The sequence below is a fragment of the Hesperophylax consimilis genome, chromosome 7, assembly GCF_061612785.1.
Source record: "Hesperophylax consimilis isolate HC1 chromosome 7, BYU_Hcon_1.0, whole genome shotgun sequence".
Classification (NCBI taxonomy): domain Eukaryota; kingdom Metazoa; phylum Arthropoda; class Insecta; order Trichoptera; family Limnephilidae; genus Hesperophylax; species Hesperophylax consimilis.
This window is the reverse complement of record NC_142842.1, coordinates 14,600,276-14,619,792: the sequence shown is the minus strand read 5'-3', so window position 1 is coordinate 14,619,792 and position 19,517 is coordinate 14,600,276. Positions and strand designations below refer to the sequence as shown.

The following is a 19,517-nucleotide window of genomic DNA, read 5'->3' as shown; positions in this document are numbered from 1 at the left end:
CATGTAATATAATCAATACACCCCAAATGTTTTTTTTTTATACTACTGCCTAAGATTTTTTTTTGCCAAAAAGTGGTAGCGATCAATGTAACCAGCCTTCTGAGTTATTTAATCATATTTTTTCTACCTAAAGCATGTCCCACTTTTCTCACTGCAAAGAAAGCGTTTCATTTAGCAGCCTGGAACAAACAGAACTTGGCAGCAGATCGGGTGTCGCAGTAGAAATCACACACCATATTTATTTTATATCGAGTACGCAGAGAAGGTACGTGACTTTTTTACACTCCTACAGTACTGGCATTAGTCGTGCGACATTTTCATGAAAAATAAAAACTTAATATTGATTTTGAGCTTAAAATGAAATAAGTGGGTTGTACACTTTGTAAATGTTTGCAGTTCCGATGTTAATGAGTTGATGCCAAAAGAGATTCATCAGCTTATTGATCGAGTTTGTGGAAAGTCAATGAATTACACCGCGTATTGCATATATTATTTTGGTTCATCTCAATTTGGGTACTGCCGCCAAGAAACCACTTATTGGATAAACAGCACATCTGCGATAGTTCATCCCAAGTGGTTCGCTACGTTTGGTAATTTAGCAGGGCTGCCCGGGTTCATCGGGTAAGGTGTATCCAAGAAGCGCCTTCAAGCTGTGTATCGTGTCAGATCGGGAGAGGCTGGTTTGGTAGCTCCAACTGGTTTCTCCTCTCATCGCCTTGCGCTCCAGTGAGAGAGATTTATTCATATGTCTTTAACTCCTGGACACACTGATCCTTAGTTTCTTACCCAACTCTAACACCCTTTACCTTCCCAGAACTTTCTCTCCTTCCATTCCCTAAAAAAGACCCTCCACCTAACATCCCAAAAGATATCATAGGCCCTGATATAAATTATTTTCTTCAGGGCCTTCTGTGTCGGGTTAGTGTAAAAAAAATATGTATCTAAATTCTAATACTATTACTACAGCCATAATTTTGTTTACCAGTAAATGAAAGTATTGCATAGTTCATGGGACTTCCTGGTAAAGTGATTTTGGCATGCTTAGATGTCGCGTATTCCAATATTTTCGTAAAAAAACTAATATATTTCACCGTGCTAAATAATTCAATTTACAAAATCTAAGCCTGGCAGGACCCAAATATTAAATTTGATATGTTAATATGTTTTTTCATGAAAATATAAAGAATCTAAGTAATAATAAATAATATTTATAAGTAACTTACGTCTTCGCCTTGTATCCATAAACCGTAAGGTACCAGGGCAGCAGAGTAGCTGGGAGAAAAAAACCACGCGTCCGATAAACGTTACGGATTTCATTAGACGCAGTCGATTAATTAAAAACGCCGGACGCTCCTCTCCTTGCCATACAAGTGCAGAAAAATGCTGTAATATTCAGACCACTTTTTTGTCATCCCATTTCAAGTAGAGATAGTAGGAACAACTGTAAATTTATTCGTACTATAATATGTGATTCATTATTAAAATTCTGTTGTGAAATGGGTTTACGAATCAATAAAACTACAATAAGGAAGTGACTAATTACTTAAATCATTTTCCAAATTACATACAAGTTGTAAAAAGTTAACGGTTTAATAGGTATATAAAATTTCGGTTACTTTGGAGTAATTATAGTATCTACCGATTTAAGTTTTTTTTATTGAAACTTTGACCGCGTTTTTAAAAATTTTATTGCATTCATAATACACTTAAATTTTGTAGTAATAAATGTAAATAAACCAACATGACAACATTTATTTGCGGTCTGTCATGATGCTTGCTGTCATTTGCCAGTAAAAATATACCAAAGGTTGGATTTGAAAATTTGAATTTTAGTGGAAGAACCTCACAAAAATATATCTTTTTAACTATTTTTTGATAATAGTAGGTGGTACGAAGGTTTATTTACGAATGAATATCCATGGCAGTAGTATTTCAGATCTATTATTGGCAATTTTAAAACAAAGCAATATATAAATCCAACCGGTTTCTGTTCACCCTGAACCTTCATCAGGGTTACATAAAAACATATTATATGTTCAAACATATGACATATATTTTTATATAACGCTGATGAACGTTCTGGGTTATATAAAAATAGCCCTGAAGTTGGTTTTATACATTTGTTTTAAAAACAAGTTTTTTTTCTAATTATTATAATTTTTTATGGCTACTAATTTTCACCAGAGAATTCAACTAATCAAGTTATTCGACATCTGTTGAAAATAAAAGTCAGTTTTCTAATGCCGTGTTTCTGTCATAGTCAGTACATGGAAGTCATTGTGTGTATATACTAGGATAGCAAATACAATACAACTAGCGTTACAAATCAGCTATCAGGTGTTAGATTTTTATTTTCATGGACGCATTTAACCTCTCGGTAATTAGTGAAATCTTACATGTTTCCAGACCGCTACACTGTTTAACACTTCATTGTTTAAAAAAACATTGTCTAATGATTCAAAACTCCACTTCCCATATGGTCACCACTTTAAAACATTCTGAATGAATTCAAAATTGCAATGAATAATGTATGAAGCAGTTTTTGAGACATTGCTTTGTATTTCAGACATTTATGCATTATGCAGAAAATATAACAATGATTAGTGTTGTGCCGAACAAACTCTTACGAGGACAAAATCATAATTTTCTTGGGGTTTTTCTTCAATAGTTTTTTTGTGGATATATCATAAAAGAACATGACAATGTGAAATGTTTTAAACAATCTTTGATGGGTAAAATTAGAATGATAATAATACAATGTACTGCAAAATCCAAAATGCAAAAAAATATTTTCAATTTTCAAAGTTGCAATCCTTTTTATTGAATAAATTTATTCGAATTTCACTTTCGTTTTTCGGTAATGAATGAATGCTAATCTTGGAAGCGGAAATTAACCCAATTCCTGACATTCGATAGAGCTTAAACTCGGCAGATGATGATGACAATGCATTCTATTTTCTCTGAAATCGGATGACATTACAACAGTTAATATACAAAATAAATGTCGGTCCTAACCGATCGGTATTTAGCGAGATTGGTAGAGTTGTTAAATCCAGTTCTTAGGTAGAAAGGTTCTATACTCAATCAAACAAAAAATATGTTAAAAAGGCATTAAAAAATAGATAAAATGGTGGTTAAAAAACTTTTTTTACGTGTCGATTTTGTATTACGTTACGAAAATACAAATAATATAATTAACAAATTCTTTTTATTGTTTTCAGAGTGCACATAAACGAAAATGCTGTTTACTTTCGGCTAAAAGGTAAGAACAACAATAATTACAAAACTATTTGATAAATTTACTAACTGAACTGTCCATTTCTTATTACTTGTACATTGCAAATATTATTATGAAATAAAGAAAATCGTATTTTTTACCCAGTGGTATGAATTAATTATATTGGTCAAGATAAAATCTGTGGTCAAGTTCTGTCACACAAGTCGTGACAAGTAAATTAAAACAACTTTTTAAATTTTATTCAGTATGAATTGAATTGTGTTGGTTAAGCTATCCAAGGATTAGGATCCCGGATTTACTTTCAACGAGCAAAACACAATGCGCAAGGTAAAATAACTCAGTTATTTATAAAATGTCACGAATATACTTCTTTGACTATAGTTACAAGTATTACATTTTGATTTCTATAGTTGGAGAATTATGGATAAAGTTAAGGTAAAAAAATTACTTTGTTAATAATCTTACAAGTATTATTATTAAACAATATAATTTTGATTGCGTATGCGTAAAATTCTATTTTGCATACCTCCGTAATCCTTCTATTTTTAATATGAATTTATTCCGCCGTTCTAACAATAGTTGGTGGTGTAAAAATGGTCAGCATAGTTGCTTTCTAAGCAGTTGATCGGGGTTCGATTCTCAGCCGTGTCAATTTTTAAAAATTATTTTTAAATTTTTTAATAAATTTTCTTTATATTGCGTTGTTTATCACAGGTATGCGCTAGAAAAAAGGGTGTGAAATAAATGTATGTAAAAATTTCTCTGCAAGGTTTATTATTTTTTTTGCAAATTCGGTCTCCCTCGATTGTGTAGGTAGTTTTAACAAATTCAGTCAATTTTCATGAATTTTATGTGGGCAACGTGATTTCACGGACTGAATATTTTTTTGCAAGGATGTTGTTCTTTCTGTTCATTTAGCTAAATTGTAGAAAGTACCTTTAATGTAGGCCAAAATAATTATGGAAACCCACGAGTGCTAAAGACGAGTTATAAGAGATAATACAAAAAAAAAACAATATATTTCAAAGACAATTTAAAAAAAATAAACTACCTATATTTTGTGAAGGACGAATAAAGTTTTGCCTTCAACACTAGGAAGTATATGTATTGTTACAACAAATATTCTCTGTAACGTATATTATAGTCTGTTGTACCAACCTAGTATTAAAAATATTATATCATATCATACCTACTTAGTAGGTATTCTTGTTCCTAATATCTAAATCGAGAGGTCTTGTTCCTAATATCTATGTAAGATGTGATTTTTGAGGTGAAAAATAATTGACAATTTGAACCTTGCTCGTTCGAACATGTCATAAAGGCGATTATATTTTTTTTCTATATTTATAGTATTAAGGTCAATCACTACTTATGTTAAAAATTAAAAAAAAAGATTGTTTAGAAAATACATAAAAACTCATTTCACCGAAAACTGTAAGTATTCAACATTTTAAACTTTTTTATGTGATTACCGTAAAAAAGGTATGTTGTGAGGTTGAAGGTAGTGAGGAGGGGAAGGAAATAGGGAAGAGGATGGTGGTGAGGCACCTGGCAGTTTCAATTCTGAATGGTGGTCTTAAACCAGCGCGATACTGGGAGTATCTCCCACTCTGGAACGTGCCGCAAATATACCTTATATTATTTAAAAGATTAAATTGTGAAAGAACACAAATCATTTGCATAAGATTTACTATTGAACTCACGACCTTCGGCTTGCTGGTCGAGAACCTTATCCCTCGACCACGGAGGCCGTAGGTTTAGGACTCATTTAGGAGAATTTCTCAACAAGATTTTTTTTGCCGGCATGACTGGTATCCATGCAAAAATGTATCTAAAAATAGTAGTTATAGTTCATTTAGTATAAATATTACCGGAAATACAACTCCTAGGAAATGCATTCAATTCCGAAGCTATTTAGGAAATGTATAAAATATTGTTTTAAAAATTATTACATACATACATATCCTGGGAAATGTATACAATTCCTAGATATCATACATTTCCGGTAACATTTATACTACATGAACTATAACTACTATTTTTGGGTACATTTTTGCATGGATAAAGTTAAAATAAATACAAACAGAAGAGGCAGGTAGTTACAAAATATTTATTTGTATTATTATATTATGATAATTTAAAACCGCCACTCACAATTATTTTTTTTGAAATAAAGCAGTAACTTAGTAAACACCACTTTTATTTTTATACTTAAGGTGATGCCATACGTAGTAATGCAAAATCATGTGTTTTTGGTTTGAAAATTTGGTCGCCTAGAAATTTTTCAGATGCTTTAATTAAATACTGCGAGTAGAATACATCTTGACCTTTGAAATAATCGAGTATTTTTTATATAAGTCTTTTTATAAGCCCAGAAAAAAATAATGTATAGGCCTATGAAAACTGCTTTAAAGTTCAAAATCTCCTACTTACGAACCCATTTTCGGTTATGATTTTATTGTATAATGTGGCAAATTAAGTAATTTATAAAAAGATCGGAAAAAAATATTTATGCCTGAACATCCACGAAATAAAATAAAAGGCACTTTTTGGCTATGCTTTTTTCTTGCATAAATCAAAACAGTCGGATGGTGTTAAGCGGGAATTTAAACCTTATCGTCATCTACGTAAGGGTTGTTATTGATAGCGGCTCAATTTAAAATATTACACGACGTAGTGCATCGCCTTAATGCAATAGGGATCAGACTGGATAACTTGGAGGCACTAGAGTTAGGGAAAGCTAAAAACGTTAATGGCCAAGACTTCAACACTTAAATAAACCTAAATAGAAGCCCAATAGATAGGTTGTTCCCTTTTGACAAAGACCACTATCTTCCCAACCCCTTACATTTTCCTACAACCTTTTCCACTGGAATTCAGCCCAAGTTTCAATTCAATTCAGTCTTGCAACCCTAATAAGATTAATATATTGATAACACATGGTATTTGTACACAGGATTGTAAATTTTAGATTTTTAAAGACAGTATTATACAGCCCTTCAAGCCCGGTCGGCATTAAGTCCAGGATTTTCTAATAAGAGGTGTTATTTTGATTTTCAATCGGAAAAGATCAATGGTTTCGTTGCTTGTGTGGCACGTAGCGCCATGTTGTTGAAAGTAAACGTCCAGATTAATGCTATCCAATTCCGGCCACACAAAATCATTAATCATCTCTCGATAGCGCAATCCATTCACCGTAACTGTTGATCGAGCCTCATTTTAGAAAAAGTAAGGTCCAATGAATCCGCCGGACCATAAACCACACCCAACAGTCACACGTTGAGGATAGAGAGGCTTTTCAACAATAACTCTTGGATATTCCGAGCCCCAGATGCGACAATTTTGCTTGTTGACGAAGCCACCAAGGTAGAAATGGGCCTCATCACTCAAGATGATTTGCATTTGATTCACTTAAGTGAATTTTAATAATTTCAATGCGTTGTTGAAGCATTTAGCGTTTCTTTTTTATTAATGGCGTAGTTTCTACTTGTCAAATGTCAAAAAATGACAGCTTCAAAAGTAACATCTACCGAAATAGCGGGCTATTCAAAATAACACCTCTTATTGGAAAACTCTGTAAAAAAAATAAAAGAGGTGTTTACGGTTAAGTTCTTGTTTTTTTTTTTAAATTATAATGTTACATCACAAAGTATCTGCTTCATATGAACAAACAATTACTTATGATGCGATTGTGGTAATACAATCATCCTAAAATAATACTCGTGCAAATCGAATGGCAACATTGAATCAATAATTAACTTGTGTAGTATTAGAAAATACTAAATATATATCGAATACAATATGTTCGTCGTTGTACCGTATAAACACATTATAATGTTTGTATGAATGCAAACATATCAAGCTATTCACCTTTCTAACCAATAGGTAAATAAATGATTGTGATAATAAGAAATGGTGGCAAACTAATACCTAATGCGAATTGTAAAGTATGTCATTATAAAACATCCTGATTGGTGTCAAAGTATTGCGTGATAATATGACGAAAGCATTATTAAAACATATGACCGTTGAATCGTTTATCATAAATTACCCGTTATTCTATTGTGTTCTGATTTTCGAAATCGTAAATTCTCATAACTTGAATGTTAAGTTTTTAAAGTAAACAACAAGAACGTCTTTTTAATAGTTTTTCCAGTGCTTCAAAATCCAGGATAACCTTTTGTAAGTTCTGTGAAGCAAAAACTTTATTAAGTCTTTAAAAATATAAGTTTGTAACTAACAACTTACATTACACGTAAGGCTTTATTTACTCCAGACTTTAACAAGAAACTTCTTCTTGGCGAGGCCCTATTTTGTACAAGATTTTTTGAACTCACAAATCCTTTTTTATCTTTTCCTATATTCATAGTTCAACACAGTAACAAGAAATTATTTATGCACGTACATACCATTATGTTGACTAACTAATAACTTAATTATTGCTTGTCTTCGTCAAAAACCTTCAATTAGTTAAACCAATTAGCGTGTTGTATGCGGAGAGTGTTTGACGGTCGCATCAGGCACGAATTTAAAAAGAGGGACATTTGAATAATGTTTTCTAATTAAATATAAAGCCCACGTTTTGCCATATGTAAAGCATGATACCTACACGGAGAAAAATGAGTACGACTTATTTTTTCAAGATACTGTTAAAATGTGACTGCATGACCATTTCCATTGTCATTCAGAATATATATGAACACGTGTCCAACGTGGTCTCGTGGTATTGTAGGTGGTCTTGTCCGAATAAATAGAATGGACGAGATGTGAAAATATTATTATTTTGAAGGACACGTGTTCCGACTTCCTCGTGTTTCGTGCTTTACTGATAGTTTGTTATAAAATTAGAAAACGAATAATTTGACCAGATTTTTTTTAGATGAACAATATTTCATGTCAGTAAGTTTTCCCCGTGTACAATCTAAATGCTAGCGAACGTTTTAAGATCTAATGGATAGGGATATCACTATAATATATAGGTACTATTTAAACTTTGGGGATGCTGTGTGGAGTGTATTTTTAGGAAAGGAATAATAAGAAGGTTTGGGAATGAAAAAGGTAGGAGGGGTGGGTAAGAATCTGGTGGTCATTGTGTCCAGAGGTGACGGACTATGAATCCATCCTTCCTATGTGGTGCAAGGCGATGTTTCGGAAGACTCCTGCTGGATGGTCCTGCATACACCCTAAAAAGAGAAATAAACTATTATTTAGCGCTTTTGTTTACGTGTCATTTTTTATAAAAATAAATAATGTAAAAACTCATTATAATATTCTGATCACGTGGCGATTATACACTTAAAAAAGAGCATTTATGCTGCTCAGTATTATTACCCGGATTTTATATGTTCGTCTGAACTTGTAGGCTTATGATATTAATAATCGCTGGAACACAGTGTTTCTAAGAACGAATGTAAAATTTTACAAAAACATTTGTTTATTTTCTTGTTTTAAGAATAAAATATATATTTATTTCTTCATGTTCATTTTATAGAGTCATAGAGTCAGTTTTAGTATTTCGTAACATGCGTCAAAAGATAGTAGCGGAAATGTCTGTAAATAATATTGAAACAGTTTAGTCAAAATATATAGTTAACTAGTGAATCCTCCGCAATGCTTCGCTATTGCTAATGTCTTTTTGAGGCGCCTCTGACTTCTTCCACCATTCACTTCTGTATAACATACTGTATACTGTTAAAAAACTACATTACATCGACTTGAATTATGTACATTCCTTATGTTGCTGTACTATTCTCTGTAATTTAGTATGTGAATGGCACATGTTGTGCCGTATATGTGAAAATAAATAAATAAATAAATTCGACTCCGTATCACATTGCGGTGCAGAGATATTGCGTTAAGTATTTCTCGGGCGTCCCCGACTTCTTATACCATTTAAACATCTTTAATCATTCCTGGCACTAATGACAACCAACTTTGAAATTTTCATCTGAAAATTTTTGAGTTTTTCGAGCACAAAAATACGCAGGCTGATTTTTTATATATTAAGTACTCGTTGTGTCGCAGAATTTGAACAATTCATCAAAATTTAAAAGTTTATTTTCAAGTTCTATGAAGATTCTATTCAGGTTTTGTTATGATATCATTAGGGGCAAGGTGTTTCACAAAACTGAAATGATGAAAAAACTTGAATAGAACCTTTACAGAACTTGAAAATCAACTTTGGAATTTGATGAATTGTTCAAATTCTTTGAAACAACCCATCCTAACATAAGAACCCAGCTAGAATTTAACTCAACCATTTTGAATGTAGGGATAATTTGTGGTTGTATGTATGTTTGGATGAGAATTCTGAAAAAAATTGAAATTAATTTATTTTTTGAAAGAAATAAATAAAAAAAATCTCCACAACAGCGCTACATATCGGGTCCAAAACTATCCTATATTATATAGATATGTATATATAAAAGCATGTGAGTTTGGTGGAAATACTTTTGACTGTATATCGATCTTTTTAGTTAATCTCATTTTCAATCCTCAGTAATTTTTTCGCTTAAAAATAAACTTAAAAATTGTAAATTTTAATACGAAAAAAAAACTTTTTCCATCACGGAAAGTGTGCGATTCAAAGGAATTGATCAATTCACAAGTGTCGAACTTCGCCAATCTAATTTTACACAAATATACTATAAGTAGCTATGTGTGTAGGTGCCACGGTATGAGAATTTTTGATTCCGTCTACGCAAGTCACTTACAACCAATTTTCAAGAACTTTCTTTTAACGCACTCGTTTTTTTAATGACAATTTACTTTTGTGTGTAATGACCCTCATTAAATGAATTCCGGCGTTAGTTTTTGTCAAATCATCTTGAAAACTTAAGCACATTAAAAGCGGTGAATCTTATTGCTGTCATCATACGGAAGATAAACATTCCAGTGATTTTTTTTGTAAACTATGCTGTGAAAATGAATTCTATACTTTAATAATTATTATTATCAGAAAAATGTGTGAAAAGAGAAAACGCAATGTTATCATTAGAGATTATTAGAAATAAAAAACACCATTAACTTGAAATAATTATACGTTGGGTTAACACTTATCTGTAATTCGACAAAATGTTTCGAGTTAAAGAAAAAAAAAATCGGAAAATTAGAAAAGAGTAGAATAGAAGGATAGTTTTTCGCATTAGAATACGAATGAAACAGATAAGCCGACAGTACAGAAAAATATTTGTATTATGTTCCAGATAATGACTTATAATTAGTGATATGCATTATAGGATTATCATAGTACAGGCAGATCCTTAAAGGACACTATGAATGTATTTCTGCACACCAAAATAATTGAAAAATTCAAAATGGTTTTTCTGACTAGTTTTGTACAACAGCCCGCCGTCTACTCTTACCTCGCAAATGCCAAAAAACTGTGTGCGTCAATTCCTTTTAAATTTAGACTCGTGATCAATTTGTTCGTTTTCTTTTTTGTTTCATTATTCAGCTTCCTAAACAAAAGCAAAATCATAATAAAATTTACTATAATATTTAAAAAATTTTCATCCATCCAGTATACCACTATAGCAAGAGTATTTTTTACCTTACAAGTAGATAAACTAAGACTTCAGCGGCTGATTTGAAGTAGGTATTTGATTTTGTATATTGAAAAACATTTATTTAACTATTTTTTTGGACATCCACCCATTGGCCTTAATTTTTTCCAGATATGACATTTTATCAGATCTTTGCCGTGGACATGAATAATGGTTTATAGAATCTAAGCTTTCTAGAAAAAGATGTTAAAAGCCAATAATCAGAAATTCAAAACATTCAAACGCATTTTTATTAAATTTTGAAAAATTTTCTATTTCTTTTTTTTCGTTACTTTTTCCGAAGTATCATCAGTACGCCAATGCGAAAAACGATATATACGAACACCTCAAACGGCTTGAAGATTTTATATTGTAGATTTATAAAATAGAAATCTACAATATAAAATCTTCAAGCCGTTTGAGGTGCTCGTATATATCGTAACCAATAAATAAGAACTACCCAACATGGATGATTTCTTGTAACATTGTTGTTATACCAAAAACCATTTGCTTTTAAAGTGATAAATCAAGAAATTTAAATATCCGATTGCTCTGGGACTATTTACCGATTCGCCAACGTATCAAAAATTCATCTCTATCCATATGTTACAAAAACATAAATCAATTATAATGTATGATGCGCAACACGTGAATTTTCATCCGTAAATGGTACGTAGATAATTTCTTAGATTGATGCTATTAAATTTCGCTTCAATTATCTCAATGCCTGCGGAGGTTAATGAAACAAGTTTTTCCGAGAAACTCTCGTGGGTACTTTCAGTTGATGGCCCTAATGGGTTGTTTTGACTTGTGCTTGCATGGTGACCCCGTAATGATATCATGTAGATACCTTTGTGTCAAAATTTAAATTAAAGCTGCATTATGTCGAAACTTTGTGTACTTGAAATGTTTATTAAGAGATTTAATGATAATTTATGTGTATAGAAACATTGCGCTGTAATGCGCTATAAATATAATGTTTTTTTTATTAACTTTCAGCATTCTTCGACGATTGTAGCGGCGATGGCGCTTGGTCCGAATATTATTTGACCTTCAGGTCACGGTTGTGTATCATTGAAACATATTTGTAATACGAACAGAATTAATATGTGGGTATTTATGAACTTAGCTGATAGATGATTATTATCTTACCTACCTAACGATGCCGCACAGTTCATAGAGCAAGATGGAAAACCGATTATGACATTTTAAAGAAAATTTTACATTTTTAATTCTTTTATTAGACGATGTACAGTTTTTGAAGTCAATATGGTTAGCATACTCCTGCTGTCTATTATAAAGGAAACACCCAATGATTGGTTAAATAATATTATTTTCTTCTTTCATTGAAATAATTGTAAATTTTAGCGTGAACAATGCTTAATCAAAAACCATTCAAATTTGTATATTAATTGGGTTATGTTGAGTTTTTAAATATCGTTTCATAACCTTATTTATATACAATATAACTATTTCGATTAAAATTACAAACCCAGGTTTTAAAAGAGCAACTGCACCATTGACCGTCCAAGGTCGTGTCAATCAAATATCTTTTGAAAGTTCTGGTATATTATATTGCAAACGACCTCGCAACTTTTTATACGTCAGAATAGAATAACATTATTCACGCTTCGGTAATCCATCAGAATATATTAATCTCAAAATTGATTTTTTATTTAAAGTTTTGTACAACGGAATGTGGTCTTTGTAACAAATAAGTACTTGATAGTGGATTTTAGCTTGATATGGACAACGTTTAGATTGTCCTATTATAATCTGTAAGAACCGTTTAATTAATGATTATTATCAAATTGCCGCTCATAAAATAGACGAGCTTTCGGTGCGCCCACATCTATAAAGCATTGCTCTCGGAATTTTTACCGACATGTAACACACTTCCCTTGAATACGTTATGCCGGGATCACACGAAGACAATACCGAAGACAATCCTGTCCCTGCTCCGTGAACAGCCTTGACCGTGCAGGCCAGGACAATGGGACAATTTAACAGTTCTACCGTAGTTCAAACGGGAAACGCTGCGAAAAAGGATACACGACGGCGCGACGTTTCGCGCCATTTGCGGTTGTTCGTTCTTTCCCCATAAGTTAAGGTTCAGCTCGGCAGTTTATCTCTCGTATGTATACGAGATTTTATACCTAGATATATTGCAGTGATCCATTTACTCAACATTCTAAGCTGGAATACGAGATCTGAGCGCCGAAGACGCGTAGAGTGAGTGGCTATTGTCCTACTGCCTTGTCTAAATGCGTTATATGAAATTACCTTGATGAGAAAAAAAAAATCGGTTTCTGTTATTTAACACGTCATATGTACGAACAAATTCACAGTGTTTCTTTAAATGCTACGTAAATGAGATGTCTACAGATTATTGCTATATTTTAAATAAGTTTTGTAACAGTAAATATTTTCACAACAGTCTATTAATTATGACAGGTTTTTTTTTTAAATATTAACACACTCCTCATTCGTACTAACGTACCTCCCTTTCAAACCATTTTCTTCTTTTTGAACGCTTATCATCTATAACGTAGCTTTAAAATATCACAGACAATAACGGTCCAGAATAAGATAAATGCTTGAACTGCGTAAGTAATGATAATGCACGTTTCCCTGTGAAATATGTTACTTGGGTGTAGGTACTAACTTCTCAACATAAAGAAAAATGCACGACGCGTAATTAGGGCTGCCACCTCTCCGGGTTTGACCCGGAGTCTACGGGTTTGCATGGTGCATGTCCGGGATCGATATCTCCGGTCAGACCGGGCGGTGGCAGCGAAGCGACAGATGACCATCACGGTACGGAGCGCGTGACTATCTGACTGAGTGAATGCATGATGAATTTTACGGTGCCAAAATAATGAGAAACATTAAGTTTTTGAGACCTTCTGATCAGGATCAATTAAAAAAATAAGCCAATGAGGTTAACAGGAGAACTTTTGAATACATACAGAAATATTATGAAATATAATTAGAAGTATTATTTTTAGGATTCTGTCTTCAAAATCTTTTCCAAATTTGATCTAACAAGTGCAGTAAATTACGAAGATGCTGTGGAAGCTGTCGAATCACTTGGTTTGAAAAATGTCGACGAAGATAAACTTTATGACGAAACCCGAAAATTAAACCAAGTATTTCCTCAGTTCGTACAATCTAGTGATTCAACATTGGCCGTTAATTTACGATGGGTACAGTTATTCAAAGTCACCTCAACCTTCACCGAACTGCCAAAAATAATACGAAAATTTTTTTTTGTTGAAAAATGCTTTTGTTGAACGCGTCTTTACTTATATGGGAAATTTGTGGACAGACGAACGAAACTGCTTGTCAATGGACATAGTGAAGGCAGAGTTAATTGTGAAGATTAAGTACAATATGAATTGCCAAGAATTTTTGAAGTTTTTGAAGAAACCTGAGCAAGAAAAGATGCTTAAACAATCCCTTCAGAATGAAAAATATAGTTTTAAGTGTCAAGCTGGTCCAAGTCCGCTTAGCACTAGCAAGGTCATTTATATTAATAAAAAACATTACCAATGGTAATTTACCATGATATTTTCCTTAATTAAATAATTCATACGAAAAAAGTTTTATTTTAATAAAAAAACTATATTTCTAAAATCTCCGAATCTACTGTTTTTGAAAGGTGGCAGCCCTGCGTGTAATGGGTGAATGTGATTGCATGTTGTGCAAGGAATCGATTGTTTGTCATCATGTCTGAACACGCGTGTGACATAATGTTACGATCATAATATCATCGATGCTGTCGTCATCTAATACTAGCTTGAACTTTGGATAATATACAATGTTTTACAGTATTTTTTGTATACAGGTTTTGGATAATATACAATGTGAGACATTTCACAAACTTAACAAAAAAATCTTTATGAACACAACATAACTTCATTATGTGTATATAAATAATATGTTTTTATATCTGAAAAAAAAAACAACCCGTAAAAGCAAATGTTTTAATTAATAGATATATTCATTTTTTTTGGTTTTACTGAAGATTGAACCTTTTACCCCAAATATTGGCTCTTAACTGCTGTGAACTTTTAAAATACGTAAGAAAAAAAATAGAATTTTAATTATTAGTATTTTTATTTTATTTTATTTTATTTTATTTTATTTTATTTTATTTTATTTTATTTTATTTTATTTTATTTTATTTTATTTTATTTTATTTTATTTTATTTTATTTTATTTTATTTTATTTTATTTTATTTTATTTTATTTTATTTTATTTTATTTTATTTTATTTTATTTTATTTTATTTTATTTTATTTTATTTTATTTTATTTTATTTTATTTTATTTTATTTTATTTTATTTTATTTTATTTTATTTTATTTTATTTTATTTTATTTTATTTTATTTTATTTTATTTTATTTTATTTTATTTTATTTTATTTTATTTTATTTTATTTTATTTTATTTTATTTTATTTTATTTTATTTTATTTTATTTTATTTTATTTTATTTTATTTTATTTTATTTTATTTTATTTTATTTTATTTTATTTTATTTTATTTTATTTTATTTTATTTTATTTTATTTTATTTTATTTTGTTTATTTTATTTTATATTATTGAAATAAACATTACATGATTTACAGGGATGAAACAGATTTACAGGAATAAGATACTTCATGTAAGGTACCTGTGAAATGATTCCTTGTAATGTCTGCTAAGTGGTATGTTTATTCCTTAATTACCAGGTGATTTGTGTAGTTTATAGGTGTGTGTGTGACGTGTGTAATGTATGTGTAATGTAAGTGTTTGTGTGTATGTGTGTGTCTGCATGTATGCGCATTGAACAGTTTAAATTATTGACATGATGCCACGTTTGAATTTGGGCAATGAATCCGAAAAAATTTCAATGTTAGAGTTAAGAAAAATATTATTTAGAGTATGAAGAGCTCGGTTAATTGTCGAATTAGATGCTGCATTTGTTTTATAATTTAGCATGTGGAATAGCAGTGTATGTCGTGTACGTCTCAAAGGTATGTTAAAGTTAATAAGGCACAGAAGTTCAGTACAGTCGATGTCATTGTTTAAAATTCTGTGGATAAATATCGAGTCAGCTACTGGTCGTCTTCGCTGCAAAGTTTCAAATGTACACAAAGTTATTGTTGAATTTGTAGATTTGTATATTTTTATATATTTTATAAATGTGTTTTGGATACGTTCTATGTAAGGTTTATATTGTGGATGCCAAATAGGCGATGCATATTCCAGTGTACTTCTGACTTATAATAGTTCTGTAACACAGATAAGTAAGTTTTTTAATTCCATTTCGAAAGGTGCAATGAGTAAGCGCATATCACGCGAGACTATCTCAATTTCCATCTGTGTAGGAACTAACCACAACAAGGAAACTGCGGTTCTCCGATCTAATTAAATGATACGAACGGCAGACGATAAGAGCTCAATTGTCAGCATTTGCAACAGGGCAATATAATAAATGAGTTTCATAGACGATGCGTGACAAAATTGCAAGAAATGGAACAAACTTCCTGCGATAATTGAAAGATATGTTTTTTTTTTACCTTTTTGCCTTTTAAAAAGCTTTGGCATAATGGGCTTGTTATGTTTAGTTACCAGAACTGAAATTACTTCAAAGGGAGTTAAAGACATTATTCACAATAATTGAAAAATGTTTCATCTCATTTTGACAATGCCTTCGATAAGAATAATAACTTTCACACATAAACATCATAAGTTTGACTATCGTATTTTCTTATTTAAAAACATGCTCATAATAGTATAGTTCTTAAAGTGTATAATTTACAGAGATGTGCTTTATTTCAAATAAATCCATTTCAAATGGAAATGCAAAATGCAAAATGGGTATTTTCCATTTTGCATTTTAAATGCTTTTCTAAAAACCATTTTGCATTTTGCATTTTAAATGCTTTTCTCAATGCATTTTCCATTTTAAATGCTTTTTTGCAACATTCTTCCTACTATCTCCACTCATCTTTTTTTCATAAGCCTCAAATATCAGTCGGTCCTCAACCTCACTATGAGAGATAATTTACATTTTTCAAGTTGCTCCCTGGTAGAAGCCCTGGAAATCGAGTGATACCATTACAAAAAATACTGATTCAAATACTGAACATGGGGCCATGATGCTATAATATTAAATGTTAGATAGCAGTTTCTATGTTTTTACGTTGGCAACATTTGTCCCGCGCAAATTTTTGTGGTTCATCATGTAATATGTTTGTTCTACATTGATGTCCATTATTAAATGACAAAACTGTTTAAAAATTCTATAATTATTTTAATTGTTTGACCTGAGAAACCATTTTGCATTTTCAATGCATTTTGAAAATAGGTATTTTGCATTTTGCATTTTAAATGCTTTTCTAAAAACCAATTTGGATTTTGCATTTTCAAATGGAAAATTTTTGACCCATTTCCATTTTGCATTTCAAATGGTTTTGGGTACCCATTTTGCACATCTCTGATAATTTACCACTTTCAACCTTTGATGACACCATGATGTACCAAAATATTTACTATTATAAAAAACATTATCATATCTTGACTAAAATACACCGAATTCGAAATGTTTTTTCTTATAAGTCATCAGTCATCTGTAGTATTTACTTCAACGGCTGTGCAATACCATACATTCATGCCCTTGTTTTCTATTTGATTGCAAAATATTAGTAAATTACTAGGTACCATATTTTTTATGTTTGTATTAAAACTTCCATCGAAAATGTCGAACGTCGTGTTGTTTTTTGTTTTCATTTAATTTATTCTCTTTTTTGATAACGTAATTTTTTATATCTACTAAGAAATTACAAACCTTAATTTTACGTTTTACTCTTAAACCATAGAAACGTTATAATTAACAACCATAATACGTTTTCTTATTTTTATAAATGTTCCAATGTATCAAATCGTACAATATAAAAAAATACGTATGCACATGGTGTCCGGGGGTATAACTTCGGGAGGTGATTCTACACTATGATAGAAGTAAGAAAGATAAATATTTTTTTTTTCGAAATTCCAATGTTTATTTTCACATTTAAAAATACTATTCTATAGAAGAATATTTAATTTCCCACACAAGCAATTCAACTTTTTTACCACAAACTAAAGGTGATTTTCCACATGATATAGTCACAAGAAAAAAAGCCGAATATATATTTTTTCTAAAAAAGAAACATCGGAAATTCGAAAAATGCGTCGTGAGTGCACTTCACCCTCGGACATCCTGTATATTACATCATCTTACTAGTATTTTGTGGAATCATTGCCACAATTTAATCGGAATATTTTTTAACGATACGAACTCTTCGTTCGAAAGAATCGCGAAATCTATAAATTATTTGATTTATCAATAGGTACCCATGTACATTAGACTAATTCCGAATTTGCATAATAATAATCTCATTTTTTATCAAAATGCTAAGGTTCCAATGCCATTTATCGAAAATAGTATTTAACATTGGCTACTAAAATCGGGTAGTCACAAAATATATATATACATAATTTTATATAGGTACATTAATTTTTCCACATTTCAAAATATGTTGACGCGGACAAATGTAACACAATAAAGTCGGATGATTCGATATCCGCCATAGCTGCTTTATACTCCTGGACTAAGAGAGAGATAATAATATAATGTTATACCAAAATATAAGCAAACTTTCAAAAACCTTTCGCGTGATCGACTGTGTATTACCGCGACGCCCAACCACAACAATGCTCACTTTCTAAGATATCCTAATCACTGAAAACAAAACATTTGACGGACATCACAATTGGGTGTCAGCAATTTTACTTTCTGTTTGTATAATTTGAACGTAACAAAAATAACACGTGTCGTGCTTACGATGAGATTCATGTTTGTTCGTGTCATATTTTTATTATGATAATGTTAAAAGTTTCCATGTTAGTCGATCATCAAAAAAGTGAATGCCTTCTTCTTCTCGTTCGTAGTTTCAAGGCGAAATACTATGAAGTAATGCAAAATTATGAGTTTTTGTTTGAAAATTTGATCGTATAGATTTACAGCATTTTCCAATAAGAGGTATTATTTTGATATTCAATCGTAAAAGATCAATGGTTTCGTTGCTTGTGTGGCACGTAGCGCTGTCTTATTGAAAGTAAACGTTGTCCAGATCAATACCATCCAATTCCGGCCATAAAAAATCATTAATCATCTCTCGATAGCGATCCATTCACCGTAACTGTTGCTCTAGCCTCATTTTCGAAAAAGTGAGGTCCAATGACTCCGCCGGACCATAAACCGCACCAAACAGTCACACGTTGAGGATAAAGAGGCTTTTCAACAATAACTCTTGGGTTTTCCGAGCCCCAGATGCGACAATTTTTCTTGTTGACGAAGCCACCGAGGTGGAAATGGGCCTCATCACTCAAAATGATTTGCATTTGATTCACTCAAGTGAATTTTAATAATTTTAATGCATTTTTGAAGCGTGTATTGTTCCATTTTTATTAATGACGTAGTTTTTACTTGTCAAATGTCAAAAAATGACAGCTTCAAAAGTAACATCTACCGAAATAGCGGGCTATTCAAAATAACACCTCTTATTGAAAAACCCTGTATTTTAAATGCTTTAATTAAATACTGCGAGTAAAAACGTCTTGGTCTTTGATAAAATTGAGCATTTGTTTGAGCACAAAAAAATTAATAAAGTATCAGGTCTGTAAAAGCTGCTTTCAAGTTCAA

At 31.3% G+C, this 19,517-nt stretch overlaps 1 protein-coding gene across 1 annotated transcript in view; it reads left to right on the top strand.

The window, feature by feature from the left end:
• The window catches only part of RhoGEF64C (Rho guanine nucleotide exchange factor at 64C), a 259,239-nt gene that overhangs the window by 127,844 nt on the left and 111,878 nt on the right, over positions 1 to 19,517 (top strand). The window contains exon 2 of the mRNA XM_089633241.1: positions 3,222 to 3,262. The gene's annotated coding sequence lies outside the window, so the exon portion shown is untranslated. The remainder of the gene's footprint in view (positions 1 to 3,221; positions 3,263 to 19,517) is intronic.